This window comes from Emydura macquarii, unplaced genomic scaffold (assembly GCF_026122565.2).
Source record: "Emydura macquarii macquarii isolate MOO-44397 ecotype Brisbane River unplaced genomic scaffold, CSIRO-AGI_Emac_v2 contig_320, whole genome shotgun sequence".
In the NCBI taxonomy this organism is placed as follows: domain Eukaryota; kingdom Metazoa; phylum Chordata; order Testudines; family Chelidae; genus Emydura; species Emydura macquarii.
Genome location: NW_027130457.1, coordinates 11,539,006 through 11,566,342, shown reverse-complemented (window position 1 = coordinate 11,566,342; position 27,337 = coordinate 11,539,006). Strand labels below are relative to the sequence as shown.

At 42.0% G+C, this 27,337-nt stretch overlaps 1 long non-coding RNA gene across 2 annotated transcripts in view; it reads left to right on the top strand.

The window, feature by feature from the left end:
* Positions 1–27,055, top strand: part of LOC137167286 (uncharacterized) — a 69,704-nt gene extending 42,649 nt beyond the window's left edge. The window contains exons 2-4 of one of the 2 annotated variants that reach the window (XR_010924086.1): positions 15,654–15,794; positions 24,175–24,248; positions 26,482–27,055. This is a non-coding gene — a long non-coding RNA (uncharacterized lncRNA). The remainder of the gene's footprint in view (positions 1–15,653; positions 15,795–24,174; positions 24,249–26,481) is intronic. The other variant, XR_010924083.1, reaches the window with a different exon arrangement.
* The last annotated feature ends 282 nt before the right edge of the window (positions 27,056–27,337 follow it).

Genomic DNA, 27,337 nt, shown 5'->3' with positions numbered 1-27,337 from the left:
TTCCTTGCTCACAATGACATAACTCCCACACCAAATCTACAAAGCCTATGTCTGTGTCTGTATGATGGATAACTATGGTCCATAAGTTCCAAAGGGGTAGCCATGTTAGTCTGTTTTTAGCAAAACAACGAGAGTCCTGTGGCTCTTTAAAGACTAACACATTTATTTGGGCATAAGCTTTCATGGGGAGAAACCCACTTTGTCAGATGCATGAAGTGGAAGTTTCAGTTTGGTAGATATATATACACATGCAAGGATGGGTGAGTTACATCAGAATGAGGAGGGCAAGTGTTAATGAGGTTAATTAATTCAGGGTGGATGAGGCCATTCACAACAGTTGATGAGAAGGTGTGAATGCCAAAAGAAGGAACATTATTTTTTGTAGTGGGTTAGCCACTCCCAGTCTCTATTAAGACTTAGTCTGATAGTGTCAAGTTTGCATATGAGTTCCAGCTCAGCAGTTTCACACTGGAGTTTGCTTTTTGAAGTTTTTTTGATGAAGTATGGCAACTTTCAAGTCTGTTACTGAGTGTCCAGGGAGATTGAAATGCTCTCCTACTGGTTTTTGAACGGTACCATTCTTGATGTCTGATTTGCACCTCTTTTGCGTAGAGACAGTCCAGTTTGGCCAACGTACATGGCAGAGGGGCATTGTTGGCACATGATGGCATATATCACATTAGTAGATATGCAGGTGAACGAGCTCCTGATGGTGTGGCTGATGTGGTTAGGACCTATGACGGTGTCACTTGAGTAGATATGCCGGCAGAGCTGGCAATAGGGTTTGTTTCAAGGATACGTTCCTGGGTTAGTGTTCTTGTTGTATGGTGTGCAGTTGCTGGTGAGTATTTGCTTCAGGTTGGGGGGCTGTCTGTAAGTGAGGACTGGCCTGCCGCACAGGGTTTGTGAGAATAAGGGATCATCTTCCAGGATAGGTTGTAGATCCTTGATGATGTGTTGGAGATGTTTTAGCTGGGGGCTGTAGGTGGTGGCCAGTGGAGTTCTGTTGTTTACCTTGTTGGGTCTATCCTGTAGTAGGTGACTTCCGGGTACCCGTCTGGCTCTGTCAATCTGTTTCTTCACTTCCCTAGGTGGTATTGTAGTTTTAAGAACGCTTGATAGAGATCCTGTAAGTGGATGTAAGTGGTATGGTCCACAAGAGGAGCCAGGGAAGCATTTCTGGTACAAATACATTTCTTAGCACACAAATATCATCATTATTTCCTAATTGTATTACAGTAAAGCTCAGAAGCCTCAATCAGGATCCAGGCCCCACTGTGCTATATGCTATGTAAAATGCTTAAAGACATAGTCCTTGCATCAAAGAGCTCACAATCTAGAACACATCACAAGAATAAAAGCTCCTCCCCAAACATTTGTGTGAACAAAAATTGGTCATGTTGAATGCTCATGGAAAAATGAACACAAATAGGTATGAACATGTTAAAGAGTGAATTGTGACTCTAATTTCGTAAACAAGTTTATGAATGTTCCCACTATTTGCCCAGATCTAGTGCTTCCCACCTGTCTTTTCAGTGTATACATAGACTTGTCATTGCAGTATGTGCTATAGTGGTTAGAGCAGGACTGAGAAATCAGAGATGCCCAAGTTCTGTCCCTATTTCTGCCACATTGTGAGCTGAAGCAAGTCAGTTAATGTTTTTGTGTCTCAGTTCTCAGATAATGTGGATGTAATACTTACATATCTCAAAGAGGTTGGATGAAGTTTTAATTAGGTTCATGAAGTGCTTTGAAATTCTTTGAAAACAAATGCGTGTAATTGCAGTGTTAGCAGTTTATGGTTTTAAGGTCCTCACCTATTTTATATCCTAAAATTGGCCTCTTTGGATGCCACAAGGCATACGTGCTTAGCAACACTGGCCCCTATGATTTCTAAATGCAGTATTGTTCAGGACATATAAACTTGGATGCCCGTACATTATCTCAAATGCCACACAGAAAGAGGTTGCCAGACCAGGAAATCAGAACCCTATCAGGACATTCAGAAATTCCTTGGGATTGCCATATATTGGCTCCAGAGAGAAGAAAGAAGGAGAGATCTCAGAACTCTTCAGAGGAATCACTTGTTGCCTATTTAGCAGTTGGTATGGTTGAACCTGGGAGAGATGAGAACTAAGCCTACTACTCAGACTGTTCCACATAACTCTAATGTCTCACTATGACTGAACAGCAACATGAAGATAAGAGTATCTCTGGTGATAAAATGGATGATTGGGGTTTAACTACTTTTGTCAACCCCCAGAGCTTAGGATCATGATGCCTAGTGAGGCCCCAGTGATTATGGGTCCCATACTATAGCCCCCAGTGTCAAATAAGGTGCAGAGGGTGAAGTGCCCTTGGTAATGCCCAAGCAAGGGGATGTACCACCCATAAGAACCCTTACTGTGCTGGATGCAGAACTTGATGCAGAACTACAACCCATTCCAGGGAAAGTATATACCACAGGGTATAAAACTGGGAGAGAGGTGAAGCCGGTAGTAAGGTTTACCTATGACCTGCCTGGTACTTCAACCAATAGACCTATAAATGCTGTGCATAAAGCTATAGCTGCCATGGATGTTGGGGAAAACCAGAGTAAAGAGTCCTGCCATATATGTTAGTTAGGAATGGTTGTAATGAAGATGTGAATTTGGGTGCTCTTAAATATGAGAAACAATATGTTAAAGTTGAGGATATAGTTAACCGGTAATGTTTAGGGTTAGGTAAAATGTGTTAATTTAAATTGTAGAGAGTCTAACTTTACAAAGTGGGGGAGAGTGTAACCCGGGTTAATGGGTCTGATGAAGAAGGATCCCAAGATTATTGCCAGGTAGATAAGTGACGCAGAAGACTTTGGTGTACTCACCTCACCATAAAGGAGGGCATGTTGAGCCTTATGATTGGGTGAACCTTGGGAAACAGAAGGATGACTAAGCCAATTAGAGGAGAGATAAAAGGAGGACAACTCTGCCTCAAGCATGGTGGGTGATCTCCTAACTATCTCTCCCTGTTTACAAGAGGGCAGGCAATCTCCTGACTGACACTTCCTGCCTGAGGAGTTGCCTATTTTGCCCTTACAGGGGTTTGCTGAAGATTTGTGGGAGAGAGCAACTGGACTTAGAAACACTGAGGAGGCCCCCTTTTGTTTCTTGTGGGATTGGATTATCTGTCCATTGTGGGGACCTTTTTGACTGTACATGACATCCATTGCTGCCTCAGAGAGGTTATCCCCTTGGACTAGCTGGTGCCCATCACCTCGTTGCACTCAAACACCTTCAGGCCTGAAACAACTCATCAAAGTACATGGGTTCCTCCACATTAAAGAACCCACTAGTGTGGAATAAACTGGATTCCTGCATCCAGGGATATCCGTCTGGGGAGGAGGTGGTATTGGTGGGTTGAGTGGCGTTACTGATATGCCCACTCCAAATCTATTTTCCACTTCCCTTTATCTGCTTCCTCTGTATTTCCCCATAGAAATAAAGTGTCTTGAGTCAGTGAGCATTACCTCCTCATGATTCCAAGCTGCCCAAGGGAAGGGAGGTGACTCATTTGACAATCCAGTTGGTCCTCAATTGATGCCCAGGTCAATCCTTTGTTCCTGGAAGGCTGAGCTGAGTTTATCCTATACATGCCTTGATGAGGTGTGAACTGCCCCTCTGCTCCTGGAGAGTTTTGCCTGGATATGTTTCAAGCCATGAGGACACATCTTTAGGAATATTACATAGTGAAGCCTCATAACTTCATACACATGAAACCATACACATGAAATTGCAGCAAACGTGTTACTACAACAATGATCAGTACCTCATGAGCATACCAAAGAGCTTATATAACATACTTTGCATTAAACAATACACAAGTATACTGTAAGGGTGAACATGGCGGTGCAGGGTGTCATAGTGGTATTTCCTAATACTCTTTAGGCGGCACCATGGCATGTGCTATTGAGTGCAAATATGGATTTTTGAAATCACAAAGCAAACCTTTCTGAACGTCAATAAAGGTTATTCTGTTCAATTTCTGGGCAAACCTAATTCTTATTTAATATGATCTGGTTTGCCAATTTTTAGTGTGGGTTTTTATATATATGTAGATCTATACATAAATATCAATAGATATATATATAAATATATATAAAATTACCAGACTACATTGCCTCTCATATACATTGCCTCAAATCTCTGTACTTAGACATGTTTGTATATATACACCATATACTGTGGTGGTGTAATCCATGTGATTAAGAGGCACAGATATGTCATAAATAGTATTTTTCTTAAACCTTTGTCCACTTCACCTGTACTCTGTCCACTGATCCATCTTCAGTGGTACTACTTGTAGCATTTAAGATCATAAGAACTGCCATACTGGGTCAGTTCTTTTCTGAATCCCGCTCTAGTCTTGGCCTTCACAACATCCTCTGGCAAGGAATTCCACAGATTGTCTGTGTGTTGTGTGAAGAGTGGTCCCAGGCTAGAAAGGGAGTCTAGTCTGTGTATTGAGGAACTGTTACCTGTTTGTACTATCTGTCAGGGTTTGTTTGATTCAACTGTTGCTTAAACTAAAAGTTTAGGATTTAGAATGTGTGTTTATCTTTTATTTTCTTAAAGAAATATCTCTGACCTTTATGCCTACCGCTTATAACAACTTAAAATCTATCTTTCTGTAGTTAATCTGTTTTATATTTTACCTAAAACAGTGTTTTGGTTTAATTGCTTGGGAAATCTCAGCTCAAACTACAAACACTAGTGTATGTCCTTTCTACACTGAGGGAGTGGTGAACTACTAAATGAATTTTCACTGCCCAAAGGGGCCTTGAGCATTATAAAACAGTACATTCCTGGGGTGTAGGTCTGGCACTGGGGGGAATTGGTTGGAGGCTCTCTATTGATTGTTCATGAGTGGCTGGGAGATCATTTATGTAACTCGGTTGGGTGTGTCCCTGCCTGTGAATGTCAGTATAAGTACAGTGCCAGTCAGAGGCTTGTAGCTTGACATCAGCATCACAGTATGAGAGATATCCCAGGTCGGTGGTTTTGGAAGGGTCAGCAGTCCCATAGTCCAGGCTGCACCCAAGGACTCTGTCATACCTACCTCCAGTACTAAATCAATGTGAGGATCAGGACAAGCCATAGTCAGTCCTCAAAGAGTGGCAGTTTTTGGTTCCAAGATCTCATGATCCACCAGGATCTTTGTACATTTGGGAATAGGAAGCTCCCAACTCTTCAATGGGTCACTCAGCATTCTAGCTTCTAGCCATGGTAGAGCCAGAGATATTGGACCTTAGGGAAATTTTGAGGTTTCTAACATTAGTTATAATTCTTCTGAGGGCTGGATAGTTGAAATTCTAAACCAATGACACATCATTTGATAAGAATGTCAGCAACAGGTTTCCTATAGTTCATCTTTAGTTGGGGTTGAAAATGACAGGGAGCTAGAGACCTAATGGAATACAAGAAAATAAGGGAGCTTGGTTTTCTATGATAGATGGAGGGATGCAACATAAATTTAAATCTCTCTAAAATATTTCTTTAAAAAACCTCAGATAAAATACATGGCAGATAAACAATACATGGTATAAAGCTGCTTTCAGCAGGAGTTTGAGAAGGCTGCACTATTCACAACTGGCAAAGCCATGAATAAACTTTGCAGAATGTTCAAATGTCAGTACAACTCTACACATGCCTATATGCAGTAACTGATTGTATTACTATTCTTCACTGCATTCTTTCCTGCTCTTTCTTATCCCACAGTAGTCATATTTAATCTAAGATTAATCTCTTCTGGGCAGAGACGATGACATATTTTGTTCTGCAACATACGTAGTACACTTCTGCAAGCTATAAAAATCATAGAATCATGTTGAGATAATATGCTATGGATAAAATCAACTTCTGAAAGATGTCCCATTTTCAAAAGTTACGTAGGGCCAGATTTTCAGAGGTATTTAGGTGCCTAAGGATGCAGATATGTGCTTTTGAAAGTTCCACTAGGTGCCTAAGCAAGTTAAGTGCCTAACTCTCATTGAACTCTAAGGGATTTAGATGCCTAACATAATTGGGGCAGCTTCTTAAAATCCCATTAGCACTTTTCTATATATTCAGGTGCTTAATGGGATTTTCAATTATGCTAAAAGGGCTTTGAAATGTAGCCCTTAGGGGCCTAAATCCCATTGATCTGCAATGAGACTCAGGCTATGTCTACACCACAGCACTAATTCAAATTAGCTTAATTCGAATTACAGAAAGCGATTTATAGAAAGTGGATGTCCACACTACAGTGTTTGTGCTGGTTTCTTGCGTCCACACTGGCCAGCCTTAATTTGAATCAGAAAACAGTGCAATGTGGGAAGCTATCCCACAGTGCAACTAACCATAGAGGCTGTTGTGACGAGTGTCATCATCCCAGGATGCAGCGCTGCTTCCCCAACCCCCAAACAAACAGGAAAAGGATTTTCATGCTGTTTTTTACTCCCCCGATCGCCATTGCTGCAGGCACATGGAGCCAGCTGAACTATGCTCTCATTTTGACCATCACAAATACATTGCAGCTTAACCTGGATTACTTTAGAACTGTATGCTGTTTGTCTCCCCCCATCACCCCCTGTATATTGCTTGCCTTTGATTTTTCCCTTCACCAAATGAACCTCCCCCACCTGTATGCTGTTTGCTTTTTATGCTCCCCCACCACCCCCTGTATATTGCTTGCCTTTGATTTTAATTCTACAGGTGTCTGTAGAATGTAAGATAAATAACAATGGAATCAGTTAGTATATTAATACAGTGATACAAATGTTTCCATTTCACTGATGGAAAGCATGATATAATGTATCCACATGTAGCACTGTGAATAAACTCTTAAGAAAGTATCAATTTCCATGATTGGCCACTGAAACAATGTAGCAAAGAATTTCCTCTCACTGCTGGAATTTAAAACGCATTCACCACATGGGGAGAAGGGTGGGTGATGAAATCTTTCAAAGGGACAAACTTTAAAGGGCTAAACTTTCAAAGGGACAAATCTTAAAGGGACAAACTGCAAAGGGCTTGCTGGGCAGTTAAAACGCATTCACCACATGGGGAGGGGGTTGGGTGGTGAAATCTTTCAAACCCTTAAAGAGACAAACTGCAGAGGGCTTGTTGTGTGTGTGCGGGGGTGATTGCAGCTTGGATTTTAAACCCATTCACCGCAGGAAATGAAGATTTAAATCTTCCCGGTGCTGCTTTGGGGGAGGGTACTGAAATAGGGCATCGTGGGATACAGTCTGGAGGCCAATTAATTCGAATTAAGTCTCATTTCATCCACACTCATACTAATGCGAATTAACTGATGCACTTCAGGCAGAGGTGGTTTTATTAATTTTATTAATTCAATTTTAAAGGCTCCTTAATTCGAATTAACAATGCACAAGTGTAGACGTGGGAGTAATTAATTCGAATTAAGGGACTTTAATTCAAATTAAGCCCCCAGTGTAGACCAGGCCTCAGGCTCCTAAGTGCCCACTCGCTTTTGAAAATAGAACATAGGCTCCTAAGACATTTATATGCTCTTGAAAATGATACCCAGGTTCTACAAATCAAATTATAATGGAAAAATGGACCATTTAACAGGATTTCAATTGTTTTATTCCAAGCAATTTAGTCTTATTCTCAGAAAATGATAAAATTGACCAATAAGACTCTTTTCCCATCCACATAAAATAAATTATATTTAATTATTCTCCCTTTAATGTGAATGTTTCTTTACTTCTCACAGAAGAGAGGAGACAGATGAGAATAAAGTAATGCAATGCTAAACAGGAACTTTATTATTTTATCACTGGTTGCTTCAGGTAATGAACACCAAACATAAACAAAATAGAATGTTAAACCTAAACATAGTGGCAGTTCTTACTGGGGTCACTTCAGAATGCTACAAGCAGTGCTGGGGGAATTTTTAAAAAACAGCCATATGCATGTGAAATAACTCTTAAACTCTATATAACAGACACTCAGCAGAAGGCCTTGTGTAAGAAGTGTGGGTATCTTCTGGATCTTTCTGGCTAAAATAATGTGATATGTGGAAGCAACCAATATTCTAAAATCACTTTCACAATCTCAGTACTACAGTGGAATAATCTGGAATGGAGGAATGAAACAAAAATTCACACATTCCTCTTCTGAGATATGAACAAAAGAGATCTTCAGAGCTGCTGTTCATCCTGCTGACTCTTATCAAAGAGAGCAACTCAGGCTTTGAATAAGGGTCTTCTTGATTTATGAAAAGTTACATAGGAAAAGTCAGGTACATGTTTTCAAATCCCAGATGCCTGTATTCTGCTTTATTGACCTGACCATCAGACCAGAAGGTTCATGTGTAACATGGCCTCTATTCACTGGTCTAGTTGCTCTAAGTTAGGTCCATTTCTAGCAATAATGGGTATCCCAACATTATTATAAAATCAATTTTTAATCAGAACTCTTTATTGATGTAAATGGGGAGTTCTAATTCAAAGTTCATGGCATGAAACAGCTTATTATCATTATTAGTTCTTCACACCGTTGTTTGTAAGAGGGTGATCAGAATTCACGCTGAAATTTTAAGTAGGAAGATATTTTTTCAAATCTTAGAAGTCATAATGCTAAGCCCATTTCTTTCTCAATAGCTGAATCTACTTAGCCTCCTTAGAGCAACTTTCTTTGCTATAATCTTTTGCCTTTTCTCAGTTTTTCCTCTGAGCTGCACTGAAATTTCAGCTGCCTCAGAACTTTTTGATATTCTATGCTTGATGCAATAAAGGCAGACAGAATGCCACATTACAGTAGGTGCATTTATTCCCTTGTCTCAAATCAACTGCATAAAGTTAGGCGTGTGTGTGAATTGGGGCCTATACTGGGTTGTCAATGCCTTAAAAAATAACAGTACAACATTAGCAGTACTGAAGCGCACACTTCCACCAGCATATTACAAAGATAAAATTGTTGCATCCAAATAAATAAATAAAATCACATTTTTTTATCTGTGTTCATCAACAATGTGCCTGAAGTCCCAAGATAGTACGTGTAATTGGGAGCAACTTCAGCGGAATTCATCTTTGACTGAGATGATCAGATCAAAGGTGTTTTATAGGTATCAATATGGGCCCTCAATCTTCTGGAAGGGGATTAAATTATTTGGATTACATGATTGAACCTTTAAACCTTTTCAGACGTTGTACTAACTAACCCCTTTCCCAAAGGGACACTAGACTGCAGGAGTGTAGACTGCTTCTTGTTTTCACCGTATTATGTAAAGTAGGCCTGCATCTTTAGGCTGAGTGGTTCAGCTGTCAGCACTCCCAAGGGAGGATTCCAGATATTGTGCATTCATGTCTAAATGTTCCTGGGCAGATCTCTGGGTCTACTCTAAAACAACTTGTGAGATAATATTAATTTTCTGAAATAACATGACAAGGGAAAGCTGCCCTTCATATCTGCAAACTGGGCCTGAGACCAAGGTAGAGTTTTTCTGCTGCATTTGCAATGAATTAGACAAAGGGTTTCCTGAATTATAACAGCCTGAAAATAGAGGTGGTGTTCACGGAGTTCAAAATGTCTTTTAATGTCTCTTGCTCCTTTTGGCAAAAAGCAGAAAGGAGAAAGATTCTGCAAGTTGAGATCTGGTGCAAAACGCCAAAGATTAGCTCATCAAACACCCACTTGTAAAAGTTAATATTTTAAATAGGAGCAGCAGCATGGCACAGCAGAGCTCATGGTCTTAAAAGAGGAATCCAAATAAGTGCTAGAGCCCTACACTTGTGCAGAAGGTACTCAACATGTACACTGATTAATAGAGAAACAAGTCAATTGAAAAAGAACAATTTTCCCACATCAGATAAACTGTTTGTAAATTGAGAGACACTTTCAAAAACAGTTCATCAGACTATGCTTATCACAGCTGTTGCAAAACAGGCATTTGAACATATTTTTGAAAACTCAACTTTGGAAGACCAGAGTGGTAATAATTATTGCTATTATTAATTATATGATTGTAATTAGGCGCTCCCTTCCTTCTGTGCTAACCTTGAAAAAACACCTATTCTCTGGTCAGATACTGGATCTCTGTCTAGGGCAGAGATTGCCTACTCTGCAGTGATTTTCTTATAATAGTCTTATAGCTTACTGTCCACCAGGGCCTAGGAACTGTATTAGACTGTTTTGTTTATGTTTCCAGGGGCCAGCCAATAAATAAATATTATAAAAAAAACAAACCCTTGTTCTTTATCTACCAAGCCTACTAAAAGTATACATTACAATAAATTTATAAATAAAATGAACTGGATCTTAAATCTTTAAAATCACTCTCCCATTAATTTTTCTTGGTTAAAAAGTCCAGTGCAATAATAGTACTTCACAATCAAAGAACTACTCCATCTCAGCAATAAATGAAAGCATTTGCCACCTCGATTTTCCACGTGCTAAAATAAAAGGCTTTGTGTGGCATAGTGATAGTGTTCTCCACAGACGTCAGTACATCTTGTCCCTGCAGCCCCGCAATCTACCACGTTCCTAGGAGTATCATGTGGGAAGAGCCTTCCATGTTATTTTTCAGTAGGAGTGGCCCTTTAAGAAAGGCATAGCACCCCAAAAAAGGAGAGAGACTGGGCAGCAGCAGCTGCTATTGGTTTCTCCAGAGGGTTGGGCAGGGGTGAGAATACCTATTGAATACTGGGGGCAGGTGGGCATCTGAAAACCCTCCCCCAGCTTAAGGGGAGGAGCTACTAGCCCCAGCGTTCAAATGAAAGCAGTTGGGGGACAACAAATGATAAAATGGGAACAAGTGGGAGAATCACAGGGTCATAAATATGGAACAAGAAGGGACACTGAGCAGAGAACCCCAGACAGTGCCCACTAGTCTTCAAAGGCATATAAGTGGCCAATGGATGTGGCCCAGAGGAACTCTGCCCGGATGTGTGATTGAATAGAGAAACAGAAATAGGCCCCAGAGTCACAGAGCATCTCCCCATCCAACATCCTCCTCCTGGTGTTATGGATGGCCACCTTGGCCAGTGTCAGGAGGTGGTTAACAAGGAGGTCTTGTGACTTCATTGGACCACGGACCTGGTGTGCATAAAACAGGGGGTGTGGGAAAAAGTGCAGCCAGAACCTAAGAAGAAAGTTCTGGAGGATCTGGAAGAGGCGCTTCAACTTGGCACACTCCACGTAAACGTGCACCAGGGTCTCCCTGGTGCTGCAGAAGGGGCAGGAGTTAAGGAATAGGGTGAACCACCCCAGGTACATACCCATGCTCACGGCTCCATGAAGGAGACCCCAGCTGATGTTCCCAGCAGGCCATGGGATCAAGATGGAGTACAGACTGGCCCATCGGGATGCCTTACCCTCAACTGGTGGAAGGAGGTTCTACCATTTAGTGTCAGGATGGGACACCATGTTGAAGAAATGGAATGTGTGGAGCACAAGTGTGTACAGTTGATATCTAGGTTTGGTTCTGAAACTAACCAGCTGCAAGTCATGCAGCTGGCTTAGGGTGTGAAGAGGGGCATCCAGCAGGGCTCATGGGACAGGGGCCCAATGAAAAGATCCAGGAGATATGGGGTGAGGGGAGGCGGGGATCACCCTCCCACAGGACCCGCTCAAGGAAGGCCAGAGAGGTGGGCAGTAAGGCTGCCCTCATCTCCTGGAATACGTGCTAGGCAGCGGTTTGAGGGGTGGAGAGCCCCATGCACCAGCCATGTACCAGGGGATCACTCAGTCTCCCTGTCATAGTCCAGGAGGTCTCTGATTCTGGTGGTTCCTGCCAGGACCAACATCTAGTGTATTGAGGGGGCTTCACCACCTGCACATCCGGCTGGGGATTGTGTAGTAAGGACTCCATGAAGAGATCCCCCCTCGGTGTCCACTGTGATGCTGGCTGGATTAGGGGGGCCCTTGAGATGTATTCAGGAGCTCCGATTACTTCCGTCTACACCAATCTTGTGTTGGGGGTGTCACACTGGCTGGATTGGGGGCGGCATTTATTATGTTATTTAACACCAATATGTCAAAATCATAGTAATTCATGTGAGATATGCCATGCCAGGTACTGTTAGAAAGGCTATAATGTGCTAAGTAACATGATAATATTTATATTCATGTGTTATATGTGTAATGGAAGTTATGGATATGTTTGATATACCTGTATTTCAAATTGTGCTGTGTCTGGGTCACACTCCAGACAGGATGGCTGCAGAACAATAGCCTACTTAATGGCCCATTAAGAGATCCACAGGTACAAGGGGCCAGGGAGAGAAGCCAGGGATATACCTGATGAGTCACCAGGACTTACTCATGTGACTCTGGACTCCATTTTGGTTCCTGCAAAATTCTACAAGCAGCATGGCACAGACCAAAGGACATAAAAGGCAGCTGCCCGGGTTCCATTTTGTCTTCAGTTGGGTTCAGCCTTCAGCCATCAACCTACCTCTGGATCATCTCATCTACAACTGAACAGAAGCTGTGAAACAAAGGACTGAGACCCATCCAGGTAATGGATGCATACCAGAGGATGCATACAAGCCTGCAAACTCCACAATTCTACTAGAAACTTGATATATACGGACTTTCAAATTAAGTGTATGTATCTGATTGCTTTAATCCTTTAACATTTCTCTTATAGTTAGTTTCTTTCTTTTTCATAATAAACCTTTAGTTTTAGTTACTAAAGGATTGGCTGGCAGCGTGGTATTTTGGGTAAGATCCAATCCTATATTGATCTGGTACTGTGGCTGACCCTTTGGGGTCAGGAGAAACCTTTTTGGTAAAGAACATAGAGTTTTAAATAACTGGTCTCTTTACTGAACCTAGTGGCTGATTGGGAGCCGGAAACTGAAATGCAGTAAAGGGGGCTGTGTATATTTGTATATTGGCTTCTTGATAATTGGTGTGGGGAATCAGAAGCAGTTTGTGGCTGGTTGGGAAGTCTGACTTCAGTGTCACCCACCAGTGTTGGGAGAATCTTCTCTCCTTTTGCAGCCTGCCCTGACCTTGGCATTTTCAGGTGGCTACCCTGGGCATGGACGGGTCACATCCACCATGGAACTGGTCGCTGAAACGAGCTTCCTGGTCTGGAGGAGGTCCTGGTAGAAGACCATCAGCTCAGAGAGGTCTTGCAGAAGACCCCTCAAATTAAGATAAAAGAGCTGCTGGTTGTATCACAGCCCTCAGAGGCAATGAGAAAGATATGTGCCAACGTGCACTGCACCAGACTAACTGCACCATAAAGGAGTCTCTGCAGGGCCAGAGGTGGAAGATGTGGACCTGACTGTGAAGGCAGAGCAGGCACTGTCCTCCCTTCTCCAGAGGAAGACTCAGAATGCCTGCAGAGAACCAATGCAATCCTGTCCTAAAGAACTACAGAGCTAACCTCTGAAGGAGGGACAGGCTATCCAGGGCTGGGCTCAGGGTGTCGAGTGATGCCAGAGCATGGACAGGATGAGCTGGTTGAGCACTATCACCCTCCCCTGCTGGGAAAGGCACCAGAGAAGTTCTGTCCACCTCTGTAACTACTCATCCACCCAGCCTACCAAATCTTGCCAGTTCTCCAGCAAAGAGGGATGGGTGATTGAAAGGTAAATGCCCATACAGAGCAGTGGACTCATGCTTCACTGGATGGCCTGAAGTGCAGGTGGATGGGAGCCCACCAGCCACCCATCCCTGACCATCAGGCCAGAGCTCTTGACCCAGTTGACCCAGATAGAAGAGGCTGACGAGCAGACCTCCACCTGCACCAGGTTGCGCAGGTCCTGGACCATAAGAAGCATGTCATCGATGTACACTGACAGAATCACCCTCAACTCTGGCTCGCAGAGCACCAACCCTGTCAACCTCCTATGGAGGAAACAGAGGAAGGGTTCGATGGCCAAAGTGTACAGCTGGCCTGACAGTGAACAGCATTGATGTACCCCTCACCTGAAGCTGAGGGGTTTGGTCAGGGTCCAATTGAGTTAGACCAAATACTCCGTGAAGGCATACAGCACCTGGAGAAAGCCTACAGACTGGGGACCAAAGACAAATGCCCACAGAGTGCCCAAGAGATACCCGTGGTGCACCCTGTTGAATGCCTTCTCCTGGTCCAGGGACAGGAGAGTGAACAAAAAAAACATCCCTACACCCAAGCTCAAGGAGTTTCTGGACTAGGTAAAGGTTATTGGAAAAGGTATGGGCTGGGATTGTGTAGGTCTGATTGGGGTGGACCATATCCGCCAGCATGAACCCCAGCCACAGCAAGATGGCCTTTGTAATCCATGCTGAGGAGCAAGATAGGATGCCAATTCTGAAGGTAACAGAGGTCCCCCTTCTTTGGTAGCAAGGCGAGCGCATGGGTTACCTGCACGACAAGGGGAGCACCCCACCTCTTAGGTCTTGGCCCAGACAACAGCAAGATCTGGGCCAAGGATGTCCCAGAACCTGTGGTAGAACTCCACGGTCAGCCCATCCATACCTGGAGATTTATTACTGAGCATCAGCTGGAGGGCTTTCAAGAATTCAGACACAGTGAGAGGCAGCTCCATCTGGTCCCAGTCACAGTGCTGACTGTTGGGAGTCCATCCCAGAGCAACCAGCAAGCATCACCGTTGGTCAGATCTGGGGGAAAGAGGCTGGAATAGAAGATCTGGGCTCATTTCTTATAGTAAGAGCCTGGCCAGTCATCATCGTTGGCGTAAAGATGAAGGAGCAGGAAGACTTCACCTACTTTTGTCTGGCTGAAGCCTCACCAAATGTAATTTTCTTCAGATCTGGGCCTAAACATTTTAATAACTTATTTTATTTTAACAAATATACTGATTTCTAATACTTTTCATAGAATGCAAGGAGGAAAGTCATTAGCTGGATGCATAGCTTGCAGAGGGTTCATTTTTTTGCAATTTGTTTCTATGTCTTTTAAACAGATTTTATCATTCCCCACATTAGCTGCCTTTAAACTCCATTTAAGGAATCCATGTATCAAGCAGCTACCACGCAGAAAATAGACTGTATCTACTTTTAGCATCCTGCTGTGTGCAAATTAATTTGGTAACTGAAGAAAGAATTTATCTTTAACTCCACATCATATCTTTAGTTTAACTGGCTTAATTTTGTTTGTTTGCATCTTGTGGAAATCATTCCACTATACCCTGTCTCCTTTTACAAGCCCCTTAAATAATCTGATATAATTTGCTGAGTCCATTATTTTTCCTCTTGTTTTTCCTCCTACACTAGCTTTTTTTGGGGATGTTCCAATTTATAGCATATATCATGAGTTATGCAGGCATTTTCTAATGTTTGTCTAAGAATTTACCCAAGAGTGTGCAGGAAGGTTTTAAAATACCCATATCTTCCAGCAAGCATGTCAGACGTTCTTGCAGCAGCATCTGCTGGTGTAATGTCATAAAATTCTTCCCTGTCAGATTTTGCCAGAGGTTGCAAAAGGGAGCATTCCTATCTATCTATTTTGCTACCAAAATGGAACCATATAAATTATGTTTATTGTTGATAGAATTTGCTATCACTTCAGTTTCAGAATGACTTTTTATTCAACTGTACATCTAGTAACAAATACTGTCAGAAGACAGACACTCTTCAGAATTTGCTACCTGCCAGAATGGGAGGTGAAGCTATAAAAATAGTGTCTTCTCTTCCTCCTTATCCTTCCAGGCACTAAAAGTGATGAAAAAGGAAGTGAATGATGGAATATGGGGTGGAGTGAGGTGACTACTGAGGATTTGAGAATTTAAGAGTTGTAATCAACACTGCACACTGACGAACACCAGGTCTTTAGAACCTGAGGACTATGAGGTATTATTCTATCACTTTCTTCTTAACTTCAGTATTAAGGGAATTCTAATAGGATGGCAAGGAAATTGCTAAGGATAACCTTGGGGTTAAAACACAAAATGAGGACTCAGGTAATCTTAGCATTAGTTTTGGCGTTGTACCAGATTTATTAAGGACCATAAACTCTTGGTACCCCAGTTTCCTCATTTGTAAAAAAGGCCTAATAAAACTTTCCTAATCCTCAGGGGGTTTCTGAGGCTTAAGAAAACAAATTCCAACTTGGGTGCCAACCTTTAGGAACTCAAAGTTGAGAATGTTGGTCTCAGTTAATATTTGTGAAATGCTTTGATATTCTCAAATGGAAGATGCCATAGAAATGCAAATTATTATTGTATTCACAGGCTTCTATGTAAAAGATTCTGGTGAGGAGCAAATTTGAATGGAACTCTGGGGCTGTCCCTCAAGCCAACTCCTCTGTAGAATACTATGGTATTTTTCTTTTTTATAAGTCCTCAACTTTCTTCTTCCCCAAAAAATTTCTCCTTACAAAATAAACCTGCCTTTGAGAGCTTCATATCAGAAAGAATGAAGGTTCAGAACTTTGGAAAACTCAGTTTCTCCATGGGGCAATCTAAGCTCCAAGATCATCAGCTGCAATGTACACTGCCTTCTTGGCAGTATGCTCAAGCAACTGTGATTTTACAAGGGGTTCTCTTTTATTTTTGTTGGTCTGTGTGAGGGGCATACAAAAAAAGATTGCTTAATACATTGTTATGAAGCACCTACGTGCAAAACATTCCTTGTTTGTCACCAGAAAAGTTGCTAGCTTGATGGGACCAGGGTAATATCAATCCTATTAATTTAAAAATATATTTTAATTGGGCCATAACAGAAGTGGATGGAGCCAAGTGAATATAATAAACTGGGCCTCCTGTTTCTTCAGCTGTGGCAAGAATGTTGAGATAAGGCCTACTGAGAGACCACTGGAAAATCTGGGCCAAATTTGTCACATTCAGAAAAAATGTGAGGGAAAAGGCAAAAATGAATGACCAAACTCTGAATTTCTGCCTGCAGAAAAGCTGAGACCTTCTCACTTAAGAAGATGGTTATGTGCTGGTAAAGGAGAGACGGGGTTTTGGTTTATTAACAGTACAGAGTGCTAGGATCTAGAAATCCTAGTACCATGGATCACAGGGCATCTGCCCTACATGGGATATCCTGGACCCACACTTCTCCTTGTAATACAATTGCCTCAGTAGCTGCCATTGTTTCCCAGTCCACAGTTACATCATACTGGCCACATGATAAAAGCAGGCGGAAGTGTGGTTTGGAAGTTTATGCTTCTCTGAGTAGCATAATTGCCATGAAGTTTTGTTCTTAAAATAACACAAGATCACAAGGGCAGTGAATTGAGTATAGCAGCTGTTCCTTGGCTCCTTCCAACCCCACATCCTCCCAGTCACAGCAAAGTCCACATGCATGATGTGGAGGACAGGGTGTGCTGCATGGCCTCAGCTTCCCTCTTTCCATGACTGTCAGCCCTCTTTCAATGTGATTATTGTGCTTGTTGTGCCTGTACTCTGTCCTGCATAGCAGCAGTATTCACCAGCTAATCTTGGGACAGGAAAATATGAAGATTCTTTAATAAGCACATTTGCAAAAAAACTCATTACTCTGCTGCAATGTCTCTTTTGTTCTAGCAGTTTTTGGGAAGAGTTACAGGATGGTCATGGCAAAAAGGGAAGTTGTGGTGGAAATACAGAAAAGATATCAAAAGTTATAGGAATAATTTTCAACCAAAAGAATGCTGACTTTTCTAAGTCAGTGTACACCTACAATGACAATATACATAGGAGTTGACATATTAATACAGACCATTAGTGCATGTAAACTGAAATTTCAAAGGAAAATAACAAACTCCCACCCTTGCTCCTTCACACACACATAACCCATCTTGGTAATGCAACTGCAGTAGCTAGTTGCATAATACTTGAGGATGGAAGTCTCCCAAACTAAATTTGGGACACAGTCATGGACCCACAAATGGCTTATCAGACACGTATTCATTTTTTGTAATCATTAAACTGACTAAATCTAACCTGTCTCTCCAAGTATCTGTCTGTCTGTCTATACAACTCACTGTCTATTTTAACCAGAAAAGAACTTCATGAATTAAAGATGTAGTCCTCTGTGTCTGCAGAGTTGTTGTCAAGCCTTTTTCTGTGTTAATCACCCATGGAACAACCAAGATTTTCAATGAAATTTGTTCAGCTGTTTCGCTTCTCACCCACTCCCTCCCTCCAACCACTGACTGACTTATAAAAACTCCAAATGCCAAGTCATGGATATTTTACACACCCACACCCCACCTCACCTACAACCCCAATCTGACAGCCACGATAAAATCCAGTCCTAGCAATGGCAATGTTTTACACCTATTTCCTAAAAGCTATCCGGATCTCAATGAAGTCAATGGCCAAATTTCCCATTGAGTTCCAAGGAAATAGTACTTAACCCTAGACATGTAAAACATTCTCTGGAGGGAGTCTGTAATGCTGTATAATAAGCTACTGTAGTAGAGACAACTTGTTTGACATGGAATTTTTTTACAGATAGGAAATAATTACAATCTTCTGACTCAATGGGGATCACACATCTCTTTTCAGCTAGATGAAGTTTATTACATTTCTTTGTTTTTCTTTCAGTCACCACAGACCCAGTTCTCAGTTCTGCCAGCACTTGGAGCCTTTGTGCTTCCTGTATTCTTGAGGCAGCTGGGGACCTTTCTGCTCCATAGCCTAAATTAGAGCAATGTAAAGGCTATTCTAACTTGTACTCAAGCTGCACAGGTCCCCTTTTGGGATATGAACAGCCAAGGATAGCTGGTATACAGTATGATTTAACCATATGTACCCTACATAGCATAACTCCTATGCCGGTGGCCAGGAGAAAGGCCCAGAAAGAGCCATTCCGGCAGCTCTGTGCTGGGCAATGACTCCCTTACACAGGGATATTTCCCAAAATCTGTTTCCATCTAATCAAAGGTGTCTCTGAGCTTCTAGAGTGGTATAAAGGGGCCTTATCACATGAGAGAATTGAGCAATGCTACTAAACATATTTACTGGCAATAGTGACTCCACACTTACAGATGTAAACAGTTTTCACTAAATAGACCAATTTTCACACATTTGTAACTTTGTAAAGTATTCACCTTTGGGGATTGAGCTCAATCCTGCAAATACTTCTGCAAATGCTTACCTTTATTATCATAAGTAGTGCTGTTAATTTCAATGGGACTACTCACAGTAATAAGTTAAGTGTGTGCTTAAATGTTTGTAGGAAGATGATCTTGGTCTGAACTCAATAGATTTTGTTCTGAAAGTCTGAGCAACACTTTTGCATTGATTTGAGTTTAGAGAATGAAAAAAGTATATATTCTCATTGAAAATTGTACAGTTTGAAAAATGTGGTTGCAAAAGGCAAACGTTCTTAGCATTTAAATATTGTGCACTTCATATGTCACACAGAACAGAGAACATTTAAGCAGCAATCGTAAAAGTCAAAACCTGTTCAAATCTGAAGAAAATTGGTCTAGTATTTATAAAGTTAAATTTAAATAGCTTTGAGTCTGTGAAAAACTCAGGTTTTCAAACTGTTCCACCTTTCTAAACCACACTAGTCTTGAATCTAAAAAACTGAATGAAAGAATTTGAAACTTTCTGACTGTAAATGTTCTTAACTTTTTAAAAGAACTGATCTAATTTTCTTCAAAGTTAGTTTGTCTTTAACTGTGACAACTAAAATGCAGTGTTTGTTGCAAATAATCAAATTTAGCAATTTTTCCACAAACAGTCAACTATGATAATTGCTGGAAATCTGAATTTGAAATCTGAGGTATTCAATTGGTCATGTAAATCACATATTTTTCTATTCCCTGATTGGGAGATTAACTATTATAAACAGACGGATATGAATAAAACACTGAAACTTTGATTCACTCAGGGTGAGGGTCGGAACTCTTTGAGAAGAGACAGCAAAAGGAGGATTAGGAAATTGTAGGATATTCAAAACCTTTTCCTATTTGGCTCACACAGATCCTGCCCAAAGCAAAAGTCCTACAAAGGTTACATTTAATTCAACATTCTTACAATTCTTACAACACATTCACACACACGTATGGTCCTAGCTGGGAACAAATGGTGTAGACAGACCATAGTGATGGGTCTTGGTAAGGGCTCTGTCCAAGAATATGAGGGACAAATGGTTTCTACTCTTGCTGCATTTAATATTCAAACAGTGTCCAAATACTAACTGCTTTAATGAAACAACATGGCCCAGTAGACAGGGCACTGGGTTGGGAGTCAAGAGACATTTGTTTTTTTCTCAGCTCTGCTACCGATTCAATGTGTAAGCTTGGGCAAGTCACTGACACTCTTTGTGCTTTAGTTGCCTCATCTATAAAATTATTATCTATAAGATAATAATGCTTACCCAACTTCGTAAAGCACCTTGACATCTTTGGATGAAAAAGTATTATTATCTGTTTACTGGTCAGCCCATACAATGATCATGACAGGTCGCATACAGATGCATGTGTTGACTCATTTGAGGAGCCTGGCTGCAGTTAACAGGACTATATTAGAATGCTTCTAATCTGAGCTTTTATAGAGGTCATGGGGAAGACGCAAGGCAATTTCTCATCTCCTCTGATTGCACTATTGTCCAAGATTCCACAGGATTCTTGTCTTCCTCAGTTTCACTCTTTCCCCCTCGCCATTCAACATGAGTATGAAGTTGCTGTGGGAGATTGTGAGGATGTTTGGGCTTCAGTGCTCTCTCTGTCTGGATGACACTCAGCTCTACATCTCATTTGCATGAGAGTCCTGGTTGGGTGCCCATGTTTTCTTAGGGTGTGTGGGTGAGACAAACACTTCGTTGAAGGCAACTTGGCTGAGGCTAAATCTAGATAAGATAGAGGTAATATTAGCTGGCAGGGGAAGTAACATGAAGGTGGTGTGTGTTTGCCCTTTGCCAAGGAAACTTGCATTCTGGGGGAAGCTCTGGATGCCTGTTTGCTTGTAGAATTTTGGGTGAGTTGTTCGCCAGAAGTCCTTTTTTTCCATCTGTACTTGGCACATCTCCCTGATAAAGGCCTTGTCTTTGTCATCTCCAGACTGGATTTATTGTAGTGAGCTCTAACTGAGGCTACATTTTAAAGACTATTTCTGCAGAATGCAGTGGCCTGTTTGCCAGAGGGATTATAATAAACGACGTCTCCTAAGATCTTGCTAGCTGTCTGTTCCCGTCTATGTGTAATTCAGAGGGTTGATAATGCTTTATATGTTCCTATATTGTTCAAGCCTTAGCTTCCTGATAGACTGCCTCTCCCCTGGTCCTGCCATGACATACGAGAGCAGATGAGCCTCCCAAACTAAATGTATGGGGCCTGTTGCAGGGCTTTCCCAGTGGAGGTGCTTAATTCAGAAATTTGCCTTCCCTATTGATTCCACAGAATTTGAGTATTTTTTACCTTCATGGCATGGTGGGAAGCTCATCTTTTTACAAAGACCTTTCCCTAATGAAGTAATGGGCATATTTTAAAAGAAAATCATGGAGAAGTATTTTTATTTATGTTTTTATAAATTGAAAAATAAAAATGTTAAGTGATCTATAGCCCTAACTATAGCATGATAACTAAAAAGTTTCATGTATCCTTGGATTTAATAGAAAATGTAACCCATTCAGTCCCCTTGTCAATGGATTTGTCATGCTCATCACTCTTTAGAAGTGGACATATAGGATACTGCTATGAACTGCTTGTAATTTAATCATAACTAATGAAAGTGCACAAGTCAACCAATTATCAAATTTTACATATGATTGTAACAAATGTATGTGAAAAATACACCATTCTTCATCTGTCTTATTTGGTATGTAATGTAAATTGTTAACACACTGCATTAAGACTGATTATTACTGTGTGCAATCATCAAGACTGGTGAATTTTTAAGCCTGAAAGGTTAATTTTGTTCACTGACTCAGACACAAATTTCCATTTTCAGTTTTGACAGGTATTCAATTGATGAGAGATCCTATCAACTGGCTTATATAGAGGAGTTCTGGTAAATAAAGAAATACCAGAAACCTGGGTGCTGAAAGCCTTTGGGATTTAAAGGAAAAAGGTCTGCCTTTAAATGAATCATAGGCTGAGCATCCGCATTAAACACCTTGCCCAGGCAAGTGAAAGTAGAGATCAGTCAAAGAGACGATATCCAGAGATGTATACTAAGGTTCAGAATAGTACAGGTTTGAGGCCGTATCATTGCCACAGTTTTTGTTGCAAACAAAAGTAACAGCATTAAAATCACATGAACTCTCACTATGATATTTCAGTCCAAATAGCAGTGGATCTCTTGAGACTTTGGTCTGAAATTTTATAAGATGGTACTGGAAAATAGATTAAAAACCAGAAGGGGGATGAACCCTAAAGCAAATCTATAGGCATGGATACCAATTCATAGATTCAATCTGAATAGTCACAGTGCTCCAGGGGGGACTAGGCCCAGAGGCCCCCTGCTGGAGGCCTCAGTGTCTTGCCACACCCATTTCAGGAAAGGAGCTGTAGAGGAGTCCTGGAAGTAGCTTAGAGTGGTTGCAATGGAAGCAGCCAATCACAGAGGCTGCAGGTGGCTGGGACCCAGAGTAGTGGGCAGGTCTGGGTCCTCTCCAGAGGCCACTGGGGAAGTGGGCCTATAGCTGAATTGTGATACACCTCCAGAAGGGGAACTGAACTGCTAAGATGCCTACAGGAGAGCTGGGGCCAGAACAGACCAGAGATAACGAAACCATTGCCTCCAGGGAGGAAGCCTTGGGGGTAGGGCCTGATACCAGGGCTGGAACTATTTAGAGACTGCAGGCATACCCGACCAGAAGCACTCAGAAGAGGTGTATGCCACGCCATTACACACATTCAAAGGAGCTGAATTTGAATGTCCAGTTATGGCCTATCTCTACAAGGAAAAAAGTGACATTGCAGAGACGCATCAGCTATTTATCTTCAATAATTATGAAACACAATTATTTTCTGGTTATCTCCACTTTATTTTGGGGGATGGATATTTCACTAATAGTGTAACACAGAGACACACACCACTGTGACTCAACCTGAAATATCTTTATGCTGCTGACCTGAATAGAATGATGTGAGAGGGTAATAACTCATTTCCCAACCTGCTTTTTCCTTCTTTTCTTATTTTACGTGGATGTGACCTGGTAAATGATATCCCTCCCTCTCATAGGTGCTATCAGAATTGGCTGGAAGATAAATTTTGGAGTAAAAAGAGAAGGAGCAAGAAAGCCATGTATAGCGAATATAATCATACCTTTCAGAAGCAGAAGTGAGGAGGGCTTTTAGCTAAACTTGGGGGCCGCTTTTTCTATTTTTAAATTAAAGAGCTGTATCAGTAGATTTTAAAAGTGAACTTTTACCTATATTGACCACAATTATCTCCTGTTCTTACTAAAAGGAAATACTATGGAAATTTGCACACCATCATATGGTCATTGTTGCCAAATGTTGACTTTTTAAATGCTAATCTTTGTGTAGTTCACATAAACTCTTTCTGATTGCTCATTAAGAGCAAGAATCATCTATTTTTAAAAGATGCATTCCAAGTTTGCTTGGGAGACAACAGTGAATGCTAAATTTCTGTTCTATTTATTTTAATGTTCAGTGTCCCTTTTAATATTCCTCTGGATATAGCCATACAATTGTAACTTCAGAAAATAGCACAGCAAAGATGAAAGAAGTGAAAACAGCTTTCAGAATGGGATGGCTCAGCTTTGAGAATGTACAGGTGGGGGCTTTACATAACCTGTGGAATGAAGGTTGCAATCATCACATATCCACGTGACTCCAGGAGCTGGGGCATTAAAACAATAATTATCATGAGACTCATGACAAAATCATGAGATGGCAACACTGCAGTAATTTGCCCAGATATCCATTGGAGCAAAGCAATCCCTTCTTCAAATCCAATATGATGAGGGTGGAAGGATGGAAGTTAATTAAAAAACAATTAGTGCTAAGTACTGGAATTTATTTTCTACTATTTCTACTATTTCAGAGTACAAGAGTAAGCAGTTGGGAGGAAAATACCAGGCAGTCATCAGGTAGACTGGGTCGAAGGAGCGTAACACCAGGCAGTCCTCAGGTGGACTGGGCAGCAAGACAGCAATGCTACATTGCCCCAGTTGCTCCTGTTGGAATTCTTGAAGGGATAATACTTGAGTTAGTCACAACTGCTACTTTAATTCCAAAAGCCTGGGCAGCATCTTTATGAAATACCATTCAATAAGTCTTAACTGTAACTATCTATTTGTTTTCATTTTCTGGAATTAGCTAGTCATTATAGATTTGTCCCGAAGGAATCTATGTTGTGAACAGAAGAATATTGAAGAAAAACAGAGACTGGGGTAAGAAAAAGATCAAATGTTGGTTGAATTTAACATCTTCACTTGTTAAAATGACAGTAAAAGGAAAGGCTAAACGTAAGAAATAGTTAAAAAAGTTATAGAGGAAGACATGCCTTCAGTGAAAAGAGGCGATTATGAGAAAGCCAGCCATGGATTTTTCTTTGCTGTGTGGATGTACCCTAAGTAGTCTCCTGATTTTCAAGGAACTAAAGTGCTACGCATTGTGAGCAAGGGTGGAAGAATCCAGTTCTCCATGAGGAAAAACTTTCTGACTATTTTTTGCTTATTATATATGAGCAGAGAGAAACCTGAAGGATGTGCGTGTGATCCTTCTCACTGAGAATAGGGTAGAGAATGTAGGAGGCTGATGGGGGTGGGGCCTTGGCTGGAGCCACCTGGACTGGCCTTGGGCTCTCTTAGTCTGAGGCCTGATCTACACTGTGAAAGTAGGTCGACAGAATGCGGCTTCTGTTGACCACATAACATATACGTCTTCACTGGCTGGTCAGTTCCATTGACTTAAATCACGGGAAAGTTTGATGTAATAAAACCACCTCCACAAGTGGCATAGTGCTGAAATCGAAGTGTTTGGGTCAAATGAGCGGTAGTATAATTCAATGTAATCGGTCTCTGTGAGTTATCCTACAATGCTCTGCTGTGACTGCTCTGCACATTCGCACTCTGCTGCACTGCGGCCACGTACACAGGAAACAGCCCCTCCCCTCAAGCCCTGGGAAATTTTGAATTCCCATTTCCTGTTTTGTCAGAGTGGAGAGAGTTTGCCAGCAGAAATGATCATGGCGACTGCACGCCCCAAATGTGCTCCAGCCTGGAGTCGACCTGAGGTCTTGGATCTCATCAGTCTGTGGGGTGAAGGGTCTGAAGGAATGAAGGGGTGAAGGAATTTAGATATTTTACAATAAAATATCTTGCGGCATGTTGGAAAAGGGGCACAGGAGGGACGTGCAGCAGTGCTGTGTTAAAATCATAGAGATGAGGCAAGCATATCAGAAAACTTGGGAGGCGAACAGTCGTTCTGGCTCGTCAACAAAGACATGCTGCTTTTATGAGGAGCTGCATGCGATTCTTGATGGTGACCCCACGACTACCACCACACAGCATAGATACCTCAGGGGAATCCAGGATGAACGAGGAGGACTCTATGGAGGAGGAGGAGGAGAAGGAGGAGAACAGGGGCAGGTGACTGGGGAATCCGTTTTCCCTGAAAGCCAGGAGCTGTTTGTAACCCCAGAATAGCCCAGTCAGATGCAGGACCTCGTGAGCGATCGAGATTCCGGGGAAGGCACATCTGGTGAATGTGTACTGCAAATCTCATTTCTATGGTTATCTCCCCAGTCCAGCTTCTTGTCTTAGTGAAAACAAATGAGTGTGGTGGTGGGGATGGGCTTCCTCATTATTAGTTCACCTAAGCAAGGGGTCCCCCCCAGAAAAGAATGTTTATCTGCACAGGCATGCTCTGAGAATTCTCCCTGGATATCTCCAGGAAATGTTCATTAAGGTACTCTGTCATCCTTTGCAGAAGGTTTCTGAAAAGAGTAGCCTTATTTCTTCCACCATGATAGGACACTTTCCCCCACCACTCTCTTATTAGTTGTGCAGGCATCATCGCGAAACACAGCATAGCAGCATAAAGACTAGGCCTATAGCTAGATGCTTGAGTAAATCCCCCTTTCCACCTCTGTTACCCTCAGGAGACTGATATCACTCATGGTCACGTAGGGAAGATGGTGCAAATTTGCAGTACCTGCTCCATACAATCCATTTTTCCCCCTCTGCCATGGGAGGTGTTTTGGGATACGTAAACTGCAAGTTACAAGACAGCATGTGACTGTGATGCGTCTTAGGGGTTGCGAGATGGGTGCCCACCTATGCTTTCACCTGGAGGAATTTCATACACCCCACCCCCCACACTCTCTGCACCGCCTTTTCAAAACTGGTTTTTGGGAAGGTCGAGGGGGTGCAACAATCCTGCTGGTTTAGGAACTATGGATTTATACAGCATGCACTACGGGGATTTCCTTGAAATGGATGCACCGGCCCCTTACTTACCATGGCTGGAATGGCACCACGACCTCTGCAATAGATAGAGATTGGTATGCGAGTCTGCCATTCCCTTGGGAATATAAAGGGGAGTTATTTTTACATTGTAACGTTGCTTTTCATCCATGGGGCCAGTTAACTATGGATACCTTGTGCTTTGCTTGCTTTTCAGTGGACAGTGCAGCCTTCAGCTCGGCATCTACTACTCCCGCTGACCGCCTGTCGCAGATTAAGAGACAAAAAAACCAAAATTGGGATGATATGTTCACCAAGATAATGAATGCCTCCGTGGCTGCTGACACAGAGCTAAGAGCCTGGAGGATTTCATTACTGAAGAAAATGAACATGGACATGGAGAACAGGAAGGCGGCCCAAGAATGTGAGCATGCAACACAGGGTGAGATGCTGCACATAATGAGGGATCAGTTGGACATGTTGAGGCATTTGGTTGAGCTTCAAGAAGAGCAGCAGCAGGATAGACTCCTTCTGCAGCCCCTGCAAAACTTTCAACTCACACACTCTTTCCTAGCCCACACCCCCAAGTGATCTAGGAGGAGGCTGAGCAGGGTGCAGTACATGTTTCACTCCACACCGGGTCAGGGGAGCAGAAAGAGGCGCCAGCCTCTTTAAGAAGTGGGACTGTGGTGTTTGCTGTTTGCACATTGAAACTTTGCTCTGTGTCCCCTCACAGCCCCATTACAATGCATGCAAAGTGCTGAAATAAATTTCTTTCCCTCCACTGTAAATGACCAACAATAAAAATTTACTGCTTTAAAGATCATTACTCTTTCTTTATTGAGACCACGGGGATTAGTGCTGGAGGGTTAGCACAGTGCTGTAGTGCTGGGGAATGGGTGGGGGATGGGAAGGGAAGACAGAACACAGATTTTTCAGAAACATTGGGTCTCACTGCAAAACTGATTTTTCAAGGCTTCCCTGAGGCGCAGCGCTCCATGGTTGGCTCTCAGCTTTGCACTGCTGTCAGGCTGGCTGCCAATTTTGAGCAGCCAATCTGCCTCCATGACCCA